This window comes from Athene noctua, chromosome 1 (assembly GCF_965140245.1).
Source record: "Athene noctua chromosome 1, bAthNoc1.hap1.1, whole genome shotgun sequence".
Classification (NCBI taxonomy): Eukaryota; Metazoa; Chordata; class Aves; order Strigiformes; family Strigidae; genus Athene; species Athene noctua.
In genome coordinates this window covers 226,851,092-226,877,356 of record NC_134037.1, presented here as the reverse complement: position 1 = coordinate 226,877,356, position 26,265 = coordinate 226,851,092, and positions in this window count along the sequence as shown.

The window sequence follows — 26,265 nt, the reverse complement described above, 5'->3', positions numbered from 1 at the left end:
TGGTGACCTTGGCAACAAAGGGTGATTTCAATCACTTGCTGAAAATGCCTATTTCTCTGTCATAATAAGAACTGCACAGACTTAAAAATCCCATTTTTTTTATTTCTAAGACTGTATTGACTCATAGTGCACTGCATGTTAGATGTGCAGGAGTGAAATGGCTATCACCTGCCCTCTTCCCTCATTTGGCTCCCTCAGAAATATGGATGGGTTAACATGCAGACATTTCGAAATGGCAACTGTACCCTAGCCTGGCACATTATAAGGAGCCACAGTTGGCTCCCGTTTACTTAATTTGACTAAATAGTAGGCTGCAGCAGATTGGAAGCTTGGAGAGGATCAACATGGACAGGTCAGGGTGATAAGTGCTTTAGCAATCCCAGTTTCAACTGCTGCCTTATGTCAACACAGGAAGTTACAGACTTGTAATAGTTGTCATGAATACTGCCCATCCATACGATCCTTCAAATCTATGTTGATTAGCCCTATATAAAATACAGACTTCTCTGTTAAACTGCATTTTTCACTCTTCTATTGTGAGCAAAATCTTTCCTGGATATCCTGCTGAGTCACAACAATGTGTTAATAGTGACTGACAAGTTACCCAAGATCACATCAAGTAATCCTTCAAAGTAGGTACAGCAGTCTTGATGGCAGTTACCCCCAATATCTTTGCATGAAAGCTATCGGTCACTAGGCTATCGTGTGGATTACCTGGAAAGATGATCTTTTTTCAGTGAAGAAGGAAAAAACAGGTCTTGTGTTAAGCGGTGAGAGCTAGTCCCTTCAGTTAGTTATGGATCAAGAGATGAACCAGAACATTCAGTCCTGCTTCCTGCTCTATTTGACAACATACAGAACTGCATGAGCGGACAGACTGTACCCTTTAGAAAATGCAGTTATTTAAAGAAAGGACACATCTGTGATCCAAGCGGGAGACAAGTTGTACCACAGGTGGACTGGCTGTTACCCAGTGCTAATGAGAGAGGAGCTTTGCCACATCTTAGGAAATCCCTGCCTCTATATACTTCAGTGAGAAAAGAAAGAGGAGAAATATTTGTCATGGTCATATGGTTACCTCGTGTTAACAAAGGAGTGGCATATACATTCACTCTTCCTTTTTATGTATTCCCTACATGATGCCATCTTGTATACACTTCTGTATTGTACAGGTAGGCTTATTTTCTTTTACTATTATTTTTATACTTCATCTTTCATGCCATCTTATTTGGACATACATGATGCTCCACCTGCCTCTTCACTTGTGTAAGTTCAGGTATCCCCTGTCGGTGAGACTTGCATCAGTATTGAGAACAACAACATAGCTATCTGATGAGTAAATCTTAGTATAGCTTGTCTTGGTTTTGCTGAGGAAAGTAATTTAAAAGTAGAAAGCATGTTCTGTTGGAGTGACTTTCAATTCAGATTTCAATGTTTGAAGGAGACAGAACACGGGGTAAATCTTTCTGTGAACTTGGTCCTACGAGTCCTCCTCGCCACTGCAGTTATTAGCAGAGATACATGGTTTAAGTTTCCCAGAGAGAAAGATATGGGGAAAAAAGGAAATTCTTTGCCCCTTCTTTTCTTTACCCTCAGTAAAATCTTTCCATTACAGAAAACAGTGTGAAGAAGAAAGATGAAAAAAGTGAAAAGGAGATATGCAACTTCTTGCTTTTTGTTTGTTTGTTTGTGGTTTGTTTGTTTCTTTCTTTCTTTCTTTTTCCTAAGCACTGTGGTCTTGTCCAAAGATCCCAATACTCCACAACAGCTCAGCAGAGAAGTAGATGGGTGGTCAGAGAGAACAGTGTGGTGAAGCTGAGGCTTCTTTGCTCCTGGTGAGAAAAGTAATTTGGCAGTTGTCACATTTTCTGCCCTAGGATCTGTATTTCTAACACAGACAGTGAACATGTGCTGTCAAAACAATGTTGAATACAAGGGAGTAAGTAAGAAGTGCTGAGATACCATTCATTTTGCCTATCTTGAGCTGTCTAAAAGCAGGTATCTAGTCTAACCAAAAGCTTCCACAGCTGACAGAGGGAAACAAGGGTACACTCCATAGGCTGAGTCATCCCATCCAAGGGTATTAACACACAGGAATAAACTGTTGTCTGGAATTGTCTGTTTGTGCTACCTAAAGAAAGAACCTAATGAGAGCATACAAAATGCCTAGCTTTTAGATGGTTAAATTTAAGTGAGATGAACATCTTTTTCAGTATTCTTTCAGATACTCTAATTTGCCTGTCTTCATAATTAGGTATTAAGATTAAATTACTTAGTCTTTCAAAAACGACTCAATTTGCATTACAAACTTATATCTATATTATAATCTTGAAACAGATGATAATTTCAGCAAATTAAATCTAACCCTGACTATAAATGTAATAGGATACCTAATTGGAAATATTCAATTGAATATTCATTTACATATAGCTGTGGTGATAAAGACTCATTCTTTTGCCATGGATGCAAATGTAATACCTTGAAAAGTAGGGAGGTCCTGAGAGGTAATAGCTATGGTTATGAAAGACAACACTAAAATAGAAGGACTTTTAAATAAGCATAACCTTCTGCAGAGTAGAGAAGACTATTCTGACGAATAGCCCATCACATTCAATACTCACAGAACTAACCAAAAGATTTATTTACAAGGTGTTTACTGGTTAATATCAGAATTGACCAAGAAATTATCCAATCTGATTCTAATATACTGTAATGTCCTCTAGGTATCTTTTCCCTAGATGCTTTTCACTAGAGCATATCCTCCCGAAAGGTACTTTTTCATGATCTGATGACATCAAGTGATGACAAATCCACTGCTTTATTTTTTTCTGATTGTTAATCACTCTTAATGTTAAAAAAGTTGACCTGATCTCTGTTTCTTGCATGTGCAGCTTCATGTGTAGCTCTTGGGTCATATTATGATTTTTTTAATATCAGTTTATGGAGCCCTTCAGTATTTGTTATTTCATTTCTCCAGAGATACTCTACTTACTATAATCAAGACATTTTTCTTTTCTTTGATCAGCTAAAAAGAATGAGTTCTTTAACTTTTTTAGTGTATGAAATAGTTCTCCAGCTCATGGATCATTTTTAATGCTCATTTCTTCCTTCTCTCCAGACCTTGACATTTTTCTTTTTTTCCCAGGTGCACTTCTTGCCTAACTTATCAGCTGAGAGCAGAGTTTTTGATTCATTCTGTCAAAAGAATGAATCTCCCCAAGCATTTTCTGATGATTATTTATAAGTATTGCCATATGAACTGCAAATCACTAAAGCATACATGGGTAATTAATGCTCATTTCATATGAAATATGAAGAGTAAACATAATTAATTTTCTATGCATAAAAATCTTTAAAAAGCAGGATAAAGCAGAATACTTTTTCACCAGATAGCATTCCTCTAAGCTTCTCTACATTTAGTTCTTCTACTGTCTTAAGGAGTGTCATTCAATACCATACATCCTTTGCATCATAGGGCTATCAAATAATAAAACAGTGACCACTCTTTTTTTTCTCTTCTGCACTTGTAGCAATGGATTCCTCTGTAATCCTAATCTGCTAGAGGAAGAAACTGCTGCTTTTCACAGAATCTGTTGATATTAAGCATATTTCATTTCAGAAACACTCAACAACACCCTTATAAAATGAAGACAGTAGGTAAAAATTAGTAGCAGAAAAAAGCATTAACAGGAAGATGGATGAAAAGATGAAACTATGATTCCCTTAAATTTTGAGAACAACTCAAAAAATTTATTTTGAAAGGTTATTTTGAAAGACATTCAAGACATTTGAGGTTATTTTGAAAGACATTCCAAAAATTTGGATATCTGTAGAAGTGTTCTGAGGAAACTATTCCCAAGAGACTTACTCTTTTGATTCATATTAAAAATCATGTCTAAACATTACAAACTGGATTGACTTCTGCTGTACTTGTGGGGCTGTGGGATAGGAACTATCTTTCCTTTCTCCCTGATTACTACTTTTGATACTCTATCAGTACAAGCAACGTCCTTAAAATGGAGAAGCAAACTGACCAATTAGGATGAGAAGTACTTGTATGAAACAAGAAAGCTAGTACCTTTACTTGTATTTTCTTAGATCTAAAATTCAAAGGAATTTTCTGAAGCATGGCCAGTTTTTCTAACTCCAGAGAGAGCTGAGACAGAGCAGTTCCACACATTTTGAAAGCTGTAGCTTCCTCGACTCTTGGCCACATTTTGCCTTTTCTGCCTACCAGGTTGAGTAGGTATACCATATGCTTGAAATTCTTGTACTTCAAGGCTTTTTAACTTTAACAACCTTCTTTATTTTTGAGTGTGGTAAAGAAATCAGGGAAGTCTTGGACCTTGGTATAATTTCAGCTATATAAGTAAAAGTCTGGATTGCCTGTGGACTTCCATGGACTGTTAAGTTGAAAGATGGTGGAAAAGGAAAATAGAAACAGAGTTTAAAAAATAGTTTGAAGACAGAGTGTTTTCTAACCAAAATGAATAAAAGTTATTTTCAGTGGTAGTAAGTATATTTTGCAGGAGTCTCTGGCTATTTCTCAGCTACAGATAATAGTTCACTTGAGATGTAGATTTGGATTCTTAGGGGCACAGTATGCAAATGTATTAGCTTGGAACATAATTGGAACTCATATAAAATCCAAAAGTTCATAACATGCAGGGTTTTTCTAGGGTGTGAAAATGTCAATCTAATTTCCATCACAGCTAGACTTGTCTTACCCTCTCTTGATATCTGCAAAGGGACCAAGTATTGAGGAAATGAATAAGCCATTATATATACACATACATATGCTCACTTACCATGCCTATACTCCAGCTCATTAATGGAATTATATAGGAGAACCTATCAATGTCATTGCTTGCCTATGGTATACTGTTCTGCTTGGCACAAGTGGATATGAGGATGTTTACCTTTGGAAAAAACTGACAGGTTAGATAAATATTTTCAATATATTATAAATAGTAATAAAAGGCCTTCCACTAGATGCCCAGCTATATATCAGTTACTGAATTCTGCACTTCAGAAACCATTCAACCTTTTGACTTCCAGTTTATGAAATCTGCTGTGATTTACAGCCTTGTATTCATATGGTGGTCATCTCTTTTTCCGAATACTGCATTCTTATATTGCAGGATGCTAAACAAAATACTGAAATAACAAGCTTAAATATAGGCTATTTTAGTCTAAAATATGAGAAAGCTATAAGTATTGTTCTTCAGTCATTTACAAATAAATTTATTGACTAATATATGTAAATGTATTTCTAATAAATTTAATATGCATAATAATTCTCTAAATAATTATTTCATAGCTATCATTTGGTTTGGTTTTTGTTTTTTTTTTTTTTTTTTTTTTTTTTAAAAAGCATGTGTAATTCCATCCTTTTTTCTGTTTTTTGGGTTTTTTTGTTTGTTTGTTTGGTTTTTTTTTCATAAATATCTGAATATACAAACTGAACTGTGGAATTCAGTGCTGTTGACTCTATGCCTGGAGCACAAAATGAGCTAGTAATGGAAGAATATAACCTATATGAAAGAGTGGATGGATAAGAGAACATTCAGAATATTTATCTTCTGGTTCCAAAGTCTTTTAAAGTGGATAGATTAGGAAAGGGCTATGTGGCCATCTTATGAATAGGATTTGTGAGTAACCTACTTCAGATGGTCTCATAAAGGTCATCAATCCATCATGGTCAGGATATAATAGAACCCATCAAGCTCCACAAAGAGCACTGTCTACTTCACCTCTCCAATTTCACACATTTTGCTAGTGAGTTATTTATTTTTTGAGTCCTCTGAAACATCTGGTGTAAGAAGTTGTTGGAGAAAGTATCCTGGTTTTGATAGACCTTTCATCTGTTCTACTATGACTCATTTTATGCTCCACCTGCTCCATCATACTGAATCACATTTAGAATCTCTTTGAAATGTTGCTTTAAAAGAATCCAAATGTTAAGTAAAATATGTACAATGAAGGTTTTTTCCTCGCATAAAAGCCAACCTTTAAAAATGTTATGTAAGATCTGGAAACTCTTTTGCTAGAACTGAAAATGGTATATTTTCCTCTTTCTCACATATCCTGTGACTGTGTTTTTCAGAGAAGAGGTAGCCATTCTAGTTGATGGGGACATATCAATATGCTAACTTTTTTTATTCTGGAATAGGTAGAAATCATGTGAAAAAACTGAGACAGAGTAAAAGAATCAGAATGAGGTTTCTGTGCAATTAACTGGCAGAATATTTCCATTTATTCTGAAGAGTTACTATCTCTTCAACTTGTTCTAAGTAAACTTCCATTGAGTCATAATAAGCATATCAGAATTCAGCTCTAAATGTTTTGATCATTTTTGAAATGGAAGGGCATTCATTGTTGTAGGATATACTGAGTCACACACTGGAATAAAATGTCAGATCTGTACATGTGTATTTATAGACATTTTTATCCAGGTTGACAGTATTTTTCATGTATCCTGTCTTCTTGTAAATTCTTTCTGGTACTATTAATGTAAGTGCCCGGTATTTATTTTTACCTCTTGCCATATCCAATGTCATATGTCTACATTGTTCATGTTCTGAACAAAGAAAGGAAGGAATGTAAAGAATCTAAATCAAAACTGAAACAACAGATAGAGAAGCAAAGCCAAGAAAGAATCCTTCATTCTTTTCTATCATTAAATAACCAATTATCACTTTGCTTTTTCCCCTTCATTAGCTGGGCTAAACACCAGTACTTTGCTGCTAATTCATAAGTAAGAATTTAGTCTCACTTTTCCATGGAGAAGAAAAGTAAAACCACTTTGCAATGACCCAGGAGCTGCATCAGACTGAATAAAGGATGAGATAAATAATGCAAGTCACCTAAACTAGGATTTTTTATTAACCACATTTAAATATTGTTTGATCTAGCTCTCTGACTCCTGCTCTCAGTACAATATGAGAGGCTGATTGGGAGCATAGCTAAAGACATGCCCCTGTTATCATGGAATACCTTAGCAAACATTCTACTATTGTGAAAGCCTTCATGTCCTTTCGTCTCCAAACTGCTACTTTATGTGAAGAGCAGAGTGAACTGTAGCAGTTACAGTATAAATACTGGATGGAAGAAAACAAAGAAGCAAATTATTTTGGTAAAGGTTTGTGTTTCCTTAAGATGATTAGTCATTAAATTCTCTTTGGTGAACTGGTTAAATATTTTCCTGGTTTCCTTATTTGTATGCGTTGACAATAGCTTGGTTTCTTAGTGGTTGGCCTTTTGGTTTTTACTGTTAGAAGATCTGTACCTTGGGCATTTTCGTACTTGCCTCTGTAGGAACAGTATCAGCACACGATACAACTCTTCCAACTCATGTTCTCCTATTCTTCTATGGAGCGTAGATGCTGATTACGATTCATTTATCTTTTTTCTTGATGACCTGGAGAATCTAGATCTAACACCATCTTACAATAGCTGGAGGATGCTGTGGTAACTTCCTGACTACAGCAAGATGTACAGTGTAGCAACAGTTTCTTACCTATCCTTTTTCCCTCTGAGAGTGGCTTGATTAACGTAATCTTCTGAGCAATCATCGTTACTCAGAAAGGAAGTCAAAAGGCAGCTCCAGTTACTTTGGTTGGAATGGATTTGTGAGTCTAGGTGGTGAAGGGGAGCAGGGAGATTCTCTCTGGTTCTGTAGAGTTCTCCTGTAACATGTTGTTAAATATATAGAGATGGTTGTCTCAAGGAATATTCTTAAAAGGTGAAATTTCATGTTCTTCTCTCATGTTACTTCCTGTTTTGTAGATAGCATTTCTATTTAGACTGGTAGACTGTTTCAGAGATTATTGCGTTGAAGTGTGGTATAATAATGACTCGTATGAAAGGCTGAAAGAAATGAAGCTGTCATGGTTTAAGATGTTATATCCTCTCATGGATAAATAGCTAGTTAAAAGATAAGAAAGAAGGGTAAGGAGTAAGCAGCCCCCTCCCCATAATTTTTCCTGGTCCTATTCATTCTATTAATAAATTATCAGAAAAAGGGAGCAAGTAGTACAGTGATAAAAATTAACACTCGTACAAAATACTTTAGGATATATTTAGATTTTACTATCTGTGAATTGTCTCTGAGGCATCTACAATACTGAATTGCTGAAAGATAACATGTCAGGTGAAATTCAGTGTTGATAATTACAAAATAATGGATATGTGGTTAAGGAAATAATTGACTATATATACACAAAGCTGAGACCTGAATTATCTATTACCATTCAGGAAAGAGTTCTTGCTGTCATGGTGAATAGTTCTTTGTAAATGTTAGCTTTGTGTTCACTGGCACTCAGAAAGGCATGCTAAGAATTATTATAAAAAGATTAAAGAAGACAAGACAAAACATTATAGCAGTGAATAATCCCATGATGAGTCCACATCTACAACTGTTTGTGAAGGCCTATTCAGGCTTCCTCTTCCTCAACTTCAAAATACATGAAACTTGAAAAGGTACTTTGGCAAGGATGCTAGGAGATATAGAAAGCTTCTTTATGACAAGCAATCAAACAAAGAGGGAATGTGTGGCCTGGAAAAGAGAATACTGAAGAGATTTTCATGATGAAGACTTGTAAAAACATGAATGGTATGAAAGAGGTGAATAGCACAAGAATTGGGGGCAATTATTGCTTCATCAAATTAAATTAACTGACAGTTTTTGAACAAAGATCAGGAATTACTTTTTCATATAATCAGTAATCACACTGTGGAAGTCATTGTCACAAGCTGTGGATACCAAAACTTTCAATGGGATCAAAAAGAAATATCGGACAATTTAATGGAAGAAAGAGTTATTAAACACAAAGAGACACATTCATCTCAGGAAATCCCTTCTTTGTAGAAACTGACATTATTAACAGAGATGATATACCAGAAAAAAAAAAAAAAAAAAAAAAAAAAAAAAAAATTTGGACTATTCTTATGCTTTTTTTCCACAGGTGTCTGCTCTGTTGCCACTGTGAGACAAAAGAGTAGATTACAAGGGTATTTGGTTGAATCAGTACATATATTCCCACAGTTCGTGGCCTTATATGCCCTCTCAATTCTTTCTGACACTGCCTGAATGACAAATTTGTCTCTCAGTGATAGTATCTTTGGAGTGGAATCTGTATACAGTCATTATCTTCACAAATGAAATGTATAGCTCTATGGCAAGTAAAGGCTTTGTGAGGTGTACAGTTTCCAGGAAGAGGTTAATGACTCTCTTCTTGGCCTAGGAGACAGCATTTCTTTTCTTATGTCCTCTACTCCACTTTTCCCCAGTATTCTGATATGAGTTTGCAATACTTCGGGATAAATCTTCTCTAGCCCTCTGTTTATTTTGAGTTTAGAAAGAGCACTAATTAAATTTTCCATGACACTTTCTTGCTTTCTCTAAATTAAGGATGTTATTTTAGTATTTCAGAAGGACATTATATGTCCATTAAGGATGACATTAAGAGCTATCCCTCCTTCTCCCACAGTTTGACTACGTTGAAGTTAATATGAATTTATTTTAGGACAGAGGAATGAGAAAGACCTCTTGGGTCCTAGAGTCCAATCCACTAAAATCTCAGCAAAGGGAGGTCATTTAGGCTGGAAGGAACCGCAAATTAAATGCTGGTGGCATTGCTTAGAGCACAACACCCCCAAAATCTTCAGATCAGATTCACATCACCTAAATTAGTACCTCAGTCATCTTACGTTTCTGTCAAAGTCAGCAAAGAGTGACAAATAATCCCAGAGTTTGAATCCACAAAAGATGTGGACTCTTTCTGGAAGTACCTATCTCTTTCCACTGATTACTAATGGTACCTTCTCAGTGACATTCCTATAATAATTTTCTTAACTGTCAGAGCTCTTAGTGCTGTAATGGACTTTAATGGTCCTGACCAGTCCCATATTGGACCCCTGACTGCCTGCTCACAGGCTCAGGATCCCATTTCAGCTCAGATCTTTGTCCTAGCCCTTGGCTGAGGTATGTTGTGAGTGTGTCCGTCTTCTATCCTGTCTTCTACTGCCCTAATTTACTGATCGATCTTCCGAACTTATGTTATGGCTAACTTTGTATCCAGTCCTATCTCTGCTCCCGTCCCATGGAAGGATCTCAGAGCTATATTACAGGTAGATTGTCTTTAGTCCCATCTCTGGTCCTGTATCCAGCTGTTTCAGATGCTGGATGTACCCCAGACATGGCTTCCTACCTTGATTGTCTGGCACTGTGTATGGCTCCTGTCACTGTCACCAGTGCTGCCCTCCTCAGATCCTGCAGTTTTGCACCTACCAGTGAGGGCACTGTGAAGCATGTGCTGGGGCCACCCTGGGCTCTCAGCTCATTTTTCCTTGGTAAAGAGACCCACTCCTGTTGCTCCCTGAAACTTAAATTCAGTGAGATGAGACTGAACCTTGTCAAAATATCTGGTGTTTTTTTTTTTTTTTTTTTTTAAAAAAAAAAAAAAAAAGAAAGGAAAAAAGAGAGAAAAAAAAGAGTTTTATTGTGAAGAACAATTCCTGGTGTTTAACTGTATTTGAAGTTCAGTGGTTCTAACATACAATGGAATCTTAGTACTCACAACTCTGGATTTCAGGTGAACAGACTGGTCTGATCAGGGTTTTGCTTTGGAAGAATCACACTTGTTCCACAACACTTGTTTATTTAACAGTAACGTTTACCCAAAGTATTTATATCTAATAATTGTTTTCATTAGCTCACTGTCTAGAAATTCAGAATATAGTACTTTGCTGCCTTTTCTGTTTAGTTTATAGGCATCCAAGTCTGAAAATGTGTATGGAGAAGAATAAATATGATCTTGATAAGGCCTTTCAGATTTTACCATAAAAGAGAGCAGTAAGACAGTATGAAGCCTGTAGTGTACAAAAATTATGAAGAAAATAAAGATGACAGAGAGTGAGTTGATATGGGTTAGAGTTAACTAACCTGGCTCTGAACATTAGAAGAAAAAGGAAATTTAAAATTTTGTAAAGAAAGGAATTGTGTTAACTCAGTTCAAAGCAGAATCAAAATAAAAGTGGGGATAAATTCTACCAAGACTTTAAATGTGACAAGAAATATATTTACACAGAAGAGAGGGAAACAAAAAAAAGAAATTTGAAGTGGTACAAAATGCATAGGACTAAGGAAATAAACATTTTTTCTATTTTAAGGAATGTAATAACTCTCACATAGTACATTCTTAACAGCACATAAATCTAGAATGTTTCTTTATTAAAGATTTCTGGAACTTTTTTATATGAAAATTACAATATGATTAAAAATCCCTTTCTGTTCAAAGGAATTCCCTCCCTCACCCTATATCCTCTCCATCATCCCTTTTTTTGCCTTTTCTTCTCCTCTTTCTTCCTATCTTCTGTAGCCCTTGCCATTCTGATAGTTTCCTGCAGTTTTACCTTTCGGGTTTATATTTATTAGTTATCAATGTGGAAAGTATTTTTGTGAATACTTGTGAATTTCAGTAATTTCTTAACAGAAAAAAAAGCTATTCGATTATCTTAATTTCTCTTTTATTTTAACTACTCATGTAATGACAGCCTTGAGGGTAGTCAGAAAAAAAAAGAAAAAATTAAAAAAAGAAGACAACTTTTTCAGTTTTAGAATATATTTGCCCAGAGCATTTTCTTTTACATTACAGTATACATTTGAATTAGTGTTTGCAAGCTGTTTTTAATAGAGCTTTTTAAAAGTGTCAGGAAAAGCGTATTACGAATACTAGTAAATCAAGACTATAAAGACTGCAAAGTCAGAAAATACACTAGCAAACTTAGAGAAAGGATGCCTGAATTATTAAAAAGAAGAAAAGCAAGAGGGAAAGTTAATTTGTATCATAACCAGGTCACTGTGCTAATCATGATTTCAATCCCATGTAATGCTACCTCTTGCTTTATTGGCCTGGTAATTGTTTCTGTTCATGCCATAGATAGAACAATAATGACTATCTAGAAATGTGATCAGTCTAGAAGTGATACTAACTACTTGCTCTCCACACAATTAAATAATTCAATGTAATTTCAGATACTCTAGTTTCCAGAATGGTTTGAGGTCAGAGGTAAGACAATATTAACTGCTCTGCAAAATCAGAGGAAGGGAAGGAAATTTTCCACTTTGGAGCAGTACTAGCCAAAGATGCTTTAACTCTCCACTTCATGTACTTTTAGCAAAACCCCCCACTGTTCAACTATCAAATATATTGTGTTTGTTCTAAAAGTAACGGTGGCATTTCTTAATGAAAACTCTCCGGCTGTTTACACATCCCACAAGTATGCAGCAAATTAGACATGCGTACTGTTTGGTCCTGGCATAATTTGCAAGTGTTAACAGAAAACCTGAAGACTGCTGAGTGATAGAATTACACAGTAAAATATAATAGGGAACATTTATCAGTCTCAAGGTGTATATTTTATTTTCTGCTAGTGACATGAATGCGATGCTCTTGTTGCCATTGTGAAATTCTTTGATGGAACAAGTAGTAACAGCACTGTATTTATTTTCATTGATGTCTATAAATATATGTCATGATTACTGGATGTACACCGATGCAAATAATAACGATCATTCAATGTGAAAAGCACCTTTCTCACCATGCTCTTCACTATATAACTAGTTATATAATCCATTAATTATGACTTTACTGTTTCTTTGTGATAAGAGACAAGATGACACTTTCTGTGTGGCGTAATTATATAATTACATTGCCTCCCATCTAAATCTAAGGTTTAGTTTCACAAAAATGAAATTTTGGAGGTCAGTGATGCCTGCATTCACACTGTATTTCTAAAATATCCTTTTAAAGACAGAAGTGCCATATTAACACTGTTTGATAATTGGTACAATTATTTTAGAATAACATTTTACATTTCCACAGAGCTGTGCAGGTGAATATTTTACCACTCTGAGACTCAACAGTGAATGAGCCTTCTCACTACCTTTTTGTGTTTCATACTATAATCTTCTTCCCTCAGATGGGGAAGGTAGGATACCAGTAATTTATCCAGGACACCACAACAAATTCTGAGCAGAACTAAGATTACAATTAAATCTTTCCTCATCCTCTGTTTTAAACATTAGGCTATGTTATTTAATTCTCATTCTTCAGAGGATCTAGTTAGAAATATAATCTTAAAATGAATTTATGTGCATATCGTGCCCAGTGTATAACTAAATATCTAGTTTAATGTTTTTAAAATGATTAAAAAAAAACCAAACCCTGAGCCATGCATTGTAAGCAAGAGGCAACATTTATTTCAGCAAGCTCTACTCATGAGCAAACTATTGCTAGAACCATTTAATTCCCAATGGATTTTTATTTCATTTTGGGTTTTATTTGTGTGCATGTGTGTGTGAAGCTACTAAGAAGTCTTTGCATATAATAATCAAAATAAGGAGTCTCAGAGATGGTGATGAACAGCCATCAGGAATGTTTCAATAAAGTGATTTTGTCCTCAGAAAATGCCATTTTCCTCAAACTAAGCCTTTTTGCTGTGATGAATTGGTTTCAATTAAATACTTTTGGAAGGGTTTCCCAGATCTTGGATAGAATATTTGTCAAGGAAGAGAGAACAAGTGAGACCCCAGTATAATAAGGGTAGGGCATTTAAGTGAGATGTAGAAGACCTGGATTAAATTCCTTCTATGAGGGATTTAATATTTTCATACATCATGTGCCCTATCAATTTAGTTGTTCAGAGGCCGGAGTTAGTGCCATGTATCGTTACCATCTCGGAATTTTCCTCAAATTCCAAATTCTCTAGTGCATTGAAAAAATTATTTCCTACTCAATTCTTCCTGTGAGGCATGAAGATAAATTATCTAACAGGATTAAAAGTGACTGTAGACCATATTCTGATGGCTTTAATATGTATTTTAAAACATATGCGAACTTTAAAATTAAATATGATTAAATTAAACTTCTGCCAAGGAACTGATCATACAGTGTTTTTTTGCAAATCAAATATTTGTGTCGAGAAAGAAGAAACTCCATTTTATCATGTTGCAAGTACTAGATGAACTTCAGAATGAAAGACATGTATTCTAAAATTCTATGACTTGGGTGAGATATGTTGTTTTTATAAACTGAAGTATATTTAATCAAAATAAATATGTTTTAGTTTCAGGTAGCTGTACGACACTCCATCAATGTAATGAGGTCACTGTTGAACTTAATTAATTTTACATGGATATACTGTTTCCTTTTTAACTTCTGGTTATACTAGTGGGTGCAAATAACATTGATGGATGATAGATGCAGACTTTCCAAATGGGCCAAGAAGTAAAGTTCAGTTGTAAGTTGATCCTTTAAGGAGCAATTTAATTTTTAATTCTCAGAATAGCAGCAAGCTTTACACAAAAAATCACACACACACGCAAAAACCAACAACACCCCCCCCCCAAAAAAAAACCAAAACAAAACCCCACAACCTCACCTTGAATAACAACCCTAGGGTAAAAGCTGTACAGGTGAAGAATTTGCCTGAATTTCTGAAAAGTTTTGGTCCACTGAGTAGAAGATGTTTTCACTCTGTATGAGCTCAGTGTATTGGAAATGGATCCTAGTTCAGCACAGACTTCATTAAAGTCCATAGGAATTTTGTTGTTAAATGGTATCTCCTCTGTTTGGGCCTTCTCTTTCATTGCACTTGCAAAACATTTAAGAAGTAAAAAAAAAAAAAAAAAAAGGATAAAATGTTGAAAATACTAATTTTGATCCTAGATTTCCAGTTTCTGTTTCAGTTGTTAAAGAAATCTGATTTTATTTTCCACAATGTCCTGATTTCGGCTGGGATAGAGTTCATTTTTCTTCTTAGTAGCTAGAATAGTGTTGTGTTTTGGATTCAGTATGGGATTTGGTATGAAAAGAATGCTGACAATACTCTGAAATTTTCAGTTGTTGCTAAGAGATCAAGGACTCTCCAACTCCGTGTTCTGCCTGTGAGCAGGTGTACAAGAAGATGGGATCAAGCAGAGCCAGGGCACCAGACCCAATTTAGCCAACGAAATATTCCATACCATGTAATGTTATGCTCAGTATATAAAGGAGATGTGTCTGGGAAGGAGAGGATGCTCTCTTGCTTCCAGGATTGTGACTGCAGGATCTTGGTATTTTGGGACAGCTAGCCAGGAATGGGCTGGGTATCAGTTAGTGGGTGGTAAGCAAATGCATTGTGCATTATCTGTTTGTGTTTTCTGTTATTGTTGCTGTGATATTTTATTATAGTTATTAAACTCTTTTCATCTCAACCTATGAGTCTCTCTTTGCCCCTCCAATTCTCTTGCCCATCCCCCAGCTGGGGGGAAGGTGAGCAAGCAAGCAGCTGTGTGGTGTCTGGCTGCTGGCCAGGTTTAAACCACAACACACAAACTTCAGCAACCAGTGATATGGACGGTAAAATTTTTTGCTTCGACTACAAGAAGACCAATATATTGTTGAGAGGTAATTTCCGAAGGCTATTAATCCTAGCTCCATAGGCACTCAGGCTGAAACAAAGGAATAGAATTGAATAGAAAGCAAATTAGGATTTTTGTGTCATTTGGAGAAATGTGTTCCAGGACTTTGAGAGAGCTGAGGGAGCTGAGTACAGCTTCTCATTTCTGGGCAACTGCTTTAATTATCACACTTCCCCTCTCTCACTTCTCCCCCTAAAACTCCTGCAAAACTTGAGAGCCTTTTTAAAACAGATTTATTTCGCTGTAAAAGGACAATGGCTGCCTTGCGTTGTGTTCATCACTCACATGTAACTTTGAACTTTAATGGAACTTAGGTGAGGGTGAATAGTCTATAATTCACTTCACAGTGGTTCTGCTTATATTCAGACATGTGGAGACAGTTTTGGTTCAAATAATTTTGACTGAATTTAGGTAACTTAAGGCAGTACTGAAAAAACAGAATCTCTGAATCATTCTTTTTGACATGCTACTGTTTTTCACCAAAGACTTGCTTTGGGTGTGAAAATAATAATCTTTCCCTTAGCCCCAAGTTGAGCAGTGAGTGCTGTTGTAAGATCCTTTAACAGTACAGGTGGGGTGCAAGATGGCTCTGAGGCAATCTGAAAAAAAGCCACACAGGTATCCGGAGTATTCATGGTAGAGAAGAAATGAACCTTGGTCTACAGCTTCTAGAGCAAGTACCCTAGCCATTTCATTATTAGAAGTTGTGCTACCTGCAACTCCACTGCCACATCAGAAAGCAATTCTTCCTGAGTTTTATGAGGGCTTCATTCCTGTTGGTGTGTAGAAGTCTAGTTGGTTTAGGCTGTTGGTTTAGGAGCTCCACTGGGAGGTTTTCCTGAGGATTGCCTTCATTTGCAGAGCCTAGTGGGGCTTGAAAAAAAGCTGACTTTTATTTTCTGGTACTTCAGAATTTCTAAACATGTAGAAAAAATGAAGAGGTTTGGGGATAGAATTCAGTCTCTCTAACTGTAGAGATCTTTATCTGAGTTAGTGTCTCTGAGTTCCCTCTAAAGCAAGTAGAAACACACAGACAACTTGAAGGAGTGAATTGACTGACTTATTTTAGGCATCTTCATCAGCAGAGGAACTGGACCCTATGTGTGCCTATTCCTCTTCATTTTGACTATACTGGAATCTAGCTGAAGGAGATGTTGGCATGGTGAAATAAATGGCTTTTAGGGAGTTTTTGGATCAGAAAGGAGATACCTGATTGCTGCTGGAAAAGCTGTGGAGATGGTCATTAAACAGCAATGTTTTGACTTGCAAGTTTAGATTTAGAGGTGTAAAGGTCAAATTATCATCATGTCCCTCAGACGAATGATGTTTCTGTTAGAATTCTACCTAAATCAGAAGTTTTGAGTAGATGATTTAGAGTATAGCTAACCACGACTGTATTTTTCTATCACCCTAATTTCTGCCCAACTTTTAGATTCATTAATTTCTAATTAGTTTTAAATAGTGGTTAGAGTGAATACATTGACAGTAAGCCATCTGACTGCTGGTGGCTTGCAGAAGAAAAGTACAGTTAAGGGTAAACTTCAAAAATATTTTTCCTCTAAAACTGGCTTTTCTAATATTTTCCTCCTCATTGTAATACCTTATCTTGCATCTTCATTTTTCTCCATTGGATACCTGCTTCTGCTGATTTAGTAATTGAAGAATGCCATTATGTGAATAATACATTGAGATAAAAGATTATTACCACAGAAAAAAACTACAAAGAAAATGCAATTTTGAATAATTTTTGCACTCTTTTCAAGGATGTAAATTGGCATACTTGGGAAAATTTTATTTTGTATTATTCATTTCTTTTTAAAGATGAATACAGTAATCATGAAAAATCTTCAGTCTAACAGGAATGGGGATTTTGCCTATCCAAATTGCCTCAGAATTTACAACTGTTCCTTTTCTAAAAAATTGTGTGGTCCTCTGGTGTGTTTTTAAATCATTAATAGATAATCACCTTTAACTTATATTAAAAGGTAAGTACAGAACTAGCTGTCACTTTAGCAACTAAGAGTTATGCTGCAAATAATGACTTGAACTATGATTGGGTAAAATATTGTGGTTCATTCAGTAATATGATCTATTTTTAGTCCACTGAAAGAATGTATGGAAATCCTGATATAACTTGGATGATGTACACAGCTTCTGGATAAAGAGGATACTAACGTCACAGGGCAGTGCTTAAGTAGGACCGGGCTTATCAGCTACAAATACAAGAAAGAAAAAAAAATGCCTTAAAGAAGAAACGTCCCTGTTATTTTCTTTCTTGTATGAGTAACTGAAAACTTTATTTGCATCTGTAATCTCTGACTTTGATAAACCAGCATGCCATACTGCTTTTGATTCAAGTTTACTGCAGAGAAGGAAGGATGAACTCATCAAAACAGATTATCTTTGACTTTAAGTCTAGATAATTATAGAAGAACAAAGAATTTAAATATAGAAGAACAAAGTGTAAAAGAATTTTTCTTGTATGCTTCATCTGCCCTCTAGTCCACAAAGCTACCTGGGAGGAAATATGGACTAAGTCCATAGAAGGACACATAAATCCGTAATTTTAATTTGGGACAACTCATTCCTTAGCCCTCTACTCAAAGCCTTGGAACGAGAGCATTGATCTAGGTATCTACAATGTACTGGAAACCCAGGATCTCATGAGCAGAATACAGAAAAATCTAAAGAAAACACACTGTTCAAATCATTGTTTGCAGCATCTGATCAGAATGATGGCTTTTAAAATTATCTTCTTGTCTTCCTTTATCTCTGGTTCTGCTGGGTTTGTGTGGAGAAGTATTTTAGTAGTGGGAGTGGGGGCTACAGTGGTGGCCCACTGTGAGAACCTTCTTGAAAGCTCCCCCAGCTCCAAGTCAGACCTGCCTTTGGCCAAGGCTGAGCCAATTAGCAATGGTGGCTGCGCCTCTTTGATAGCATGTTCAAGAAGGGGAACCTGAGAGGGGGTTGGGACCTGTGAGAAGAAGTTACAAGGACACCTATGCAAACACTGGGGTCAGTGGAAGGAAGAAGGAGGAAAGGAGGGAGGCGCACTGGAGCAGAAATTCCCCGTCTGTCACCCATGGACATCCTCAGTGGAGCAGAGGCCAACCTTTGGCCTGTGGAGAACCCCACACCAGAGCAGGAGGCTGTGCTTAAAGGAGGGTGGGACTTTGAGGGGAGAAGAAGCCCCTACTGTTGTAGTTTGACACTAGGAGGACTGCAGCTCATGACAGAGTAAGTTAATGGAGGACTGTCTCTCCATGGAGCCACATGAAGCAGGGGAAAAAATGCAGAGTGCTCCGCTTGCCCCACCACCCCCCAGGAGAAAAAGAGTGGCAAATTGACCAAAAATCCCCCATTCCCTGTCCCCTGTGCTGCTGGATAAAGAAGGTAGAGATATCAGGAACAAAACTGAGCCTGGGAAGAAGAGAGGGGTGGTGGGAGGTGTTTTTAAAAAGTAGTAATGCTTCTCACTGTACCATTCTGTCTGTTAAGTGTTGGTTTTGTTAGTGTTTGAATTAAAGTGATACTGTTTTTCTTTCCCTCATGAAGCTGTCTTCTGTGACTCTAATGCATGAGCCACACCTCCCTATCCTTATCTCAATTCCTGAGCCTTTTTCTTAATTTAATTTTTCCCAGAGCTGGGGGAGAAAGGGGTGAGTAAATGTCTGCATGGTGCTCATTTTTCCTCTGGGCTCAAACCATGGCACTGGTCTACAAGAGGTTTCCATCGAAGTATAGGCTGGATGAGCAGACAGGGAGGTGGACTGAAAACTGGCTGAACAGCTGGGCCTAGGGACTTGTGATCAGTGTCACAAATTCTAGTTGGAGGCCAGTAACTAAAAGTGTATCTCAAGGGTCAATACTGGATCTAATAATTTTTAACATCTTTAGTGATCTGGATGATGGGACAGAGTGTACCCTCAGCATGTTTGCTGATGACATGAAACTGGGAGGAGTGGCTGATATGCCAAAGAGCCATGCTGCCACCCAGATGGACCTTGACAGGCTGGAGAAATGGGATGACAAGAACCTCATTAATTTCAACAGAGGGAAGCACAAAGTCCTGCACCCGGGTAGGAACAACCTCAGGCACCGATATATGCTGGGCACCACTCAGCTGGAGAGCAGCCTTGCAGAAATGAGCTTGAAGGTCCTGTTGGACACCAAGTTGAACATGAGCCAGCAATGTGCCCCTGCATTAAAGAAGGTTAATGGTATCCTGGACTGCATTTGGAGGAGTGTTGCCAGCAGGTCAAGGTAGGTGATGCTTCCTTCTACTCATCACTGGTGATGCCACACCTGGAGTACTGGGTCCAGTTCTGGGCTCCTCAGTACAAGAGAGAGATAGAACAACTAGAGTTAGTTCAGCAAAGGACCATGAAGTTGATGAAGGTGCTTGAGTATCTCTCCTGTGAGGAAACACTGAGAGAGCTGGGACTGTTCAGCCTGTAATAGAGAAGACAAGGGGTAAATTCTCAAAGTATATAAATACCTGGAGGGAGGGTGCAAAAATGATGGAGTCAGGCTCTTTTCAGTGGTGCCCAGTGACAGAACCAGAGGCAGTGGGCACAAGCTGAAACACAGGAGGGTCCATCTGAACAACGGGAAACTTTTTTTTTTACTCTGAGGCTGACCAAGCATTGGCACAGTTTGCCCATGGTGGTTATGAAGTCTCCATCTTTTGAAATATTCAAAAGCTGTCTGGACATAATCCTGGACAACCAGCTCAAGGTGGCCTTGTTCAAGCAGAAGTGTTGGGCCAGATGACCTCCAGAGGTCCCTTCCAACTTCAGTGATTCTGTGATTCTTGCTCAGATCTGGATCCTCAGTCATATGTACTGCACTGACCAATCTTTTTTGCCTCAAAGCAAACAGATTGTGGCTACTCAGTTTTATTCTCTTAGTGTTCTGTAAGTTACCTGAGATGTGAGAGACCTGTTACTGACACCACCTATTGATGTCAAAGGTTTTAAACATCATTCTTCAAGGCATTTTGGGATAGAACTCTCTAGCAGACTCCCATGAAGCTGTTAACATCATATGCAATACCCCACTGAGTTAAAGAACGGAAATGTGAGAGAAACTTGTGAGAGTCTATTGATCGGATTACTCACTTCGAGATCACTGAAGATCTACTTTCTAAACCTGTTATTTCAACACTAATGGAATGACCCAAGGTGTCGAAAAATTTTGGACAGTGAAAGAGTTTATGAGCATTTGGGGCATACATTTTGGATTTTGGTAGCTAAACAGAGAATAAGGGAGTGAAAACTTTTCAGAGGTCTATCTATCAGCTGAAGAAATAGTTCTGAGTACACTTCATCTGGTTAACCACTTCAAAAGAAAATAAGCTACAGGCCACACAACACTGTGCGTCAGACCCTCAGTGCTCCTCTACATATTTTTCTCTCCACACATATGACTATGCAGTCCCTTACAAAGAGCTCTTACATACATAGAATCATAGAATGGTTTGGGTTGGAAGGGACTGTACAGATCATCTAGTTTCAACCCACCTTCCACTAGACCAGGTTGCTCAAAGTCCCGTCCAACTTGGCCTTGAACACTTCCAGGGAGGGGAAAGCCACAACTTCTCTGGGCAACCTGTTCTAGTGCCTCATTACCCTCACAGGAAAGAATTTCTACCTAATATCTCATATGAATCTACTCTCAGTTTAAACTCGTTATGCCTTATCCTCTCACTATACTCCATGATAAAGAGTCCCTCCCCATCTTTCCTGTAGGCCCTCTTTAAGTACTGGAAGGCTGCTATAAGGTCTTCCTGGAGCCTTCTCTTCTCCAGGCTGAACAACCCCAGCTCTCTCAGACTGTCTTCATAAGGGAGATGCTTCACCTCCCTGATCATCTTCATGGGCCTCCTCTGGACCTGATCAAGCAGGTTTATGTCTTTCTTACATTGAGGGTCTCAGAGATGGATGCATTACTCCAAGTGAGGTCTCACCAGAGTGGAGCAGAGGAGGAGAATCTCCTCCCTTGACATGCTGGCCACACTACTCTTGATGCAGCACAGGATACTGTTGGCTTTCTGGGCTGAAAGCACACATTGATGGCTCATAGTCAGTTTTCCTAATTTTTCTAATACTCCGAAAGTCCTCCTCCACAAGGCTGCACTCAATCCACTCAGCACTCAGCCTGTATTTGTGCATGGGATTGACTCGACCCATGTGCAGGACTTCACCTTGTTGAACTTCATGGGGTTTGCACCTCTCAAGCCTGTCAAGGTCCCTCTGGATGGCACATCCCTTCCCTCCAGTGTGTTGACCACACTACACAGCTTGGTGTTATCAGAAAACTTGCTGGGGTGCATTCAATCCCACTGCCCAAGCCTCCAACAAAGACATCAAACTGGTGATCCCAACACTGACCCTGAGGATTGTCACTTGTCACTGCTCTCCACTTGAACATTGAGCTGTTGACCTCAACTCTTTGGGTGTGACCATCCAGCCAATTCCTTATCCACCAAGGGGTCCACCCATCAAATCCACATCTCTCCACTTTAGAGACAAAGATGTCATGCAGGACAGTGTCAAACACTTTGCACAAATCCAGGCAGGTAACGGCAGTTGATCTTCCCTTATCCACCAATGCTGTAACCCTGTTGTAGGTCACCACATTTGTCAGGCATTATTTGCCCTTAGTAAAGCCATGTTGACTGTCACCAATCACCTCCTTATTTTCCATGTGTCCTATCATAATTTCCAGGAATATCCACTCCATGATCTTGTCAGGCACAGAGGTGAGACTGACTACCCTGTAGTTCCCTGGGTCTTCCTTTTTTCCATTTTTAAAAATCAGGGTTATGTTTTCCCTTTTCCAGTCTGTGGAAACTTCACTGGACTGCCGCAACTTCTCAAATATGATGGATAGTGGTTTACATCAATGAAGCGCTTAAATAGCACTTACACAGTTTACATAGATGAAGTGCTTCACAGTATCTGCAGTCAGACTTTTTTAACTGCTTTGTTCTGACTCTTCACTGTGTGTGGGATTTACTGACTACAGAAGATATTTTTATTTGATGCAAAAGCTGGTTATTATGGTGGAGGCTATTAGGCTTTAATTACTCATTTACTTTTATTCCTCTCTCTTAATCTTATCCTTTTCACTAATGTTTTCCTTATTTCTTCCTTTAGAAAAATCACTTAGTATTCCAGTCGATAATATAGAACTATAAATGTGTTCCTTTATTTATCCATCCACAAAGGAAGAACCTAATTTGATACAAAAATCAGCAGCAAATTAGGAACTTTCACTGTCATTAAACAAAGGAACAGAGACAGGCAAGCAAATAAAGAGCCTCATGGTTACTATTCTTTTCCAGCAGATAAGACATCTGAACTCTATTTAATATTTAATAGTTTATTCAAAGTACAACAGCAGTAAAAGAGATTAAGAACATCCATCTACACTAAATAAAATAATAGTATTAGGGTATTTTCTTTCAATATGGGTTTAAATATCTTCATGCAAAGAAGGAATGTGAATACAGGTCTCCCACAGAGAGGGAGAAAAGCAGATATGATAAATAATAAAGAAGAAAGTGGTAACATCTTCACTTTTGTCGGTATTCCCTTGCTGCCTCACTTTTTTTCAAAAGAACCCAAAACTTAAATCTTTCATGTGCTCTGCAATCTTATTGTGTTGGGATATGTGTGTGTGTGTGTGTGTGTGTGTGTATAGTTGCCTTTTAATTATAGGCCAATTCAAACCACTTCTTTTAAAGAATATTTTTCTTAGTTTTTCTTTCAAGACTTCAAATGCATAGCTGTTATCACCACAGACATGGGACTGACTGTCCTTTGGCTCCTTTCTCTAAATGTATCCTTTCTGATTTCTAAGATTTTGTCCCCAAGTAATACAAGTGATTTTTTCCTCTGGAAGATCAAGTCTTTGTCTACATTATATTGTGGATTAAATGCATTTACTTTAGCAGTATAACTGCTTTTAGCAACTCTTAGTGAGCATGTAACTACGGATAAGCAGGGTGATGAGCTATACTCAGTCCAATTTATTGTTTCATTTTCAGAGAGAAAAAATCTTAAATTAATAGAAAAAAAGTAATCTAAACCTATTGAAACTCTATATTTAAAGTTTTTTTTAAATTTTAACAGGACCTTGGAAATTCTTGATTTTTACATGGGGATATACACATCCAGTCCCATCCCTCTCTCCAACATGCTTCTGACAACTGCCTTATTTCAGAATAAGAAAATACCTACTAAAATTTAAGCATACTGAATGGAAATACACAGTTATTTCAGGGTGTGTGTGTGTGTGTGTGTGTGTGGCTGGCTGGTTGGTCAGTTGATTTAGATTAGTTTTGGTTTTGGTTCATCTGGGTTGGGGTTTTTTTGTAATACCCCATTTCTAGTTAAGCCCAAGTGAGCAATACAGTGAGCATTATACAGTGAGCAGAACCTGACATAATCAGGCCGATTTCTACAATGCATAGAAATTCTTGTATATCACAGAGCAGCCTGACATCCTTCACAGACCAAAGATAAACCAAGATACACACATCCATTTGAAAATTCTTATCCCTTTACTTCCTTGGCTTCTCACCATGTCTGCTAAGAAAATTAAGGCCCCACTGGTGACCTACAGCAGAAAGTGAAGCAAATTGTCTGTTATAGAGATCAGCTGAGAGGGTGGCACTGACTGAAATGAAAATAATTAAAAGCTTGCCTTCTACAACGAGCTTATTAAATTTTAAAAGTCATTGTTATAATAGCTCGATAAAAACCAGACTTGGTTATATTTGATGTCAATTTAAAACAATGATTTATCTGTGATGGATAATATGAGGTGAACAGGAGCAAGATTTTATTGTACAACTGCAGTCATTTATTTTATTTGAAACACTTGAAGATTATAAAAATTTTTCAGAGCAGCTAAAGGGACAATGATTAGGCCCATATATAACCACTGACTACTGTTTGTGAGAGGAACGACAGTCTCACAAGAGCAATAGCTGGATATTAGACCTATCACTTCCGAGTTAGTTCAAACCAGGCCAGGTCACAGTTATATAGTTCTGCCTAAGTTCCTCTGTTTAATGTCCCCATTTATTGCAGTCATCTGCCCACTGAGCGTTAAGATCCCACTGGACTTTTCAGGGCTATCAAATGTCCAATTAGATGCTGCTGAGTAGAAATTTATTTCCAATCCGTCCTGTCTCAGTTGTCCATTTAATACACCAGTTTACCTCACATATAGAGCTGCAGAAGAGGAGCCCTGTACAAGGTGCTTCCACCTGAATGATCAGCAAGAATCCTTGCTCCGATCCTCCCTTCTTTGTATGGGGTCCTTCATAGCCTCTGCTTTGAATTTCCAAGAATGGTTTCCCCCAGTTTAACCAGTATTGTAGATAAAACTACATGGCCAGGCTGTTCAGGAAAAGTGATTAAACTGTTGGTCAGTTGTAGGAGGCTCAGTGGTACAAGAGACAAGGCTTTCACAGAGGCTGAAGGTAATATTTAAATGCAGACTTGAAATGCATGTCTCCAATTTAGGATTCATGCCGTATAGTTTTCACAAGCATCACACACATATACATATGTATGCACACCTAAACATGCATAAACATTAATGGTCACTACACCCCTATGCTTATACTTCCCATCAGCTAAATTGCTGCAGGATGAGAAAAGAAAGAAAGAGATTATATTGCTTAAAAAAAAAAATAAATTCAATAATGTGAAAAATTATATCGATGCATTGGTACTCAGTTGACTTCTCTAGAAGTAGTTCTACATATGGAACTGATTATGGGAAAAGATTATTTTACATGTTTAGAACAAACCATGTCCTTCATTCTTTTGCTCCTCCCAAGGAGTACTCTTGGTGAAGATTCCTCTACTTCAATATTGATCTCTTGTTTTGGCCTGATGGAATCTGGTTATATTAATTTGTTTCTCAACAATAACTGCTCAAATATGCTGATGGAGAACAGTTTATTTTCAATTGCTTGAGAACTGCTCTGTGGTGATCTGACCTTGATGGGCCGCAAAGTGCCCACCAAGGGTAAATCCACCACACTGCAATATTTTTAGTCCAAGTATTCAGTGATTACAGTGATAAGGGAATGTTTAGCTAGCAAACATATCAATGAGTAAATATATGAAAAAAATAAAGAATTTTTAAAAATCTGGCCCTGTAGCTGACACAACCATAGGCTTTACTGTGATTGCTATGGTTCAAAGTTCATACTAGACACTTTATTAAAAGTGGTCTTGCTTTGTAATTCTTAAAAAAATCACTTGTATTTGATTTCAGATACATTATTAGATACCTTTAGTTTATTCATCCAAACACTCCAATAACATGGGGAGGGTAAATACAAAGTAATATAAAATGAATTAATGGTTGGACTGGATGATCTTCGAGGTCTTTTCCAGCCTAGACGATTGTCTGATTTTGTGGATTTATGTCATAGTTTCAGAAATTTTATCACCAGATCACTACATCTAGTCTGTCTTTTGTTCAAACCCAGTATATTAAATCCAGTAGGTCTTTTGTTGATCTCAGTTATTTGTGCCTGACTTTATTCCAGTCTACTTTAATTGCTATGTATTATTAGCCTTTACTTCACCACCATCTTAGTTCCAAATCAGTTTTTTTCTCTATTTTGCCTAGGTTTTATGGATTATTGGACTTGTAAATGTTTGGTTCATCCTACCTAGTCTTACTAAATATTGGTATAACGTCTGTACTCTTCAAGTTACTCTGTGATTTAAACAAATTAACCACCAGCAAACCTAGAAAAAATGTTC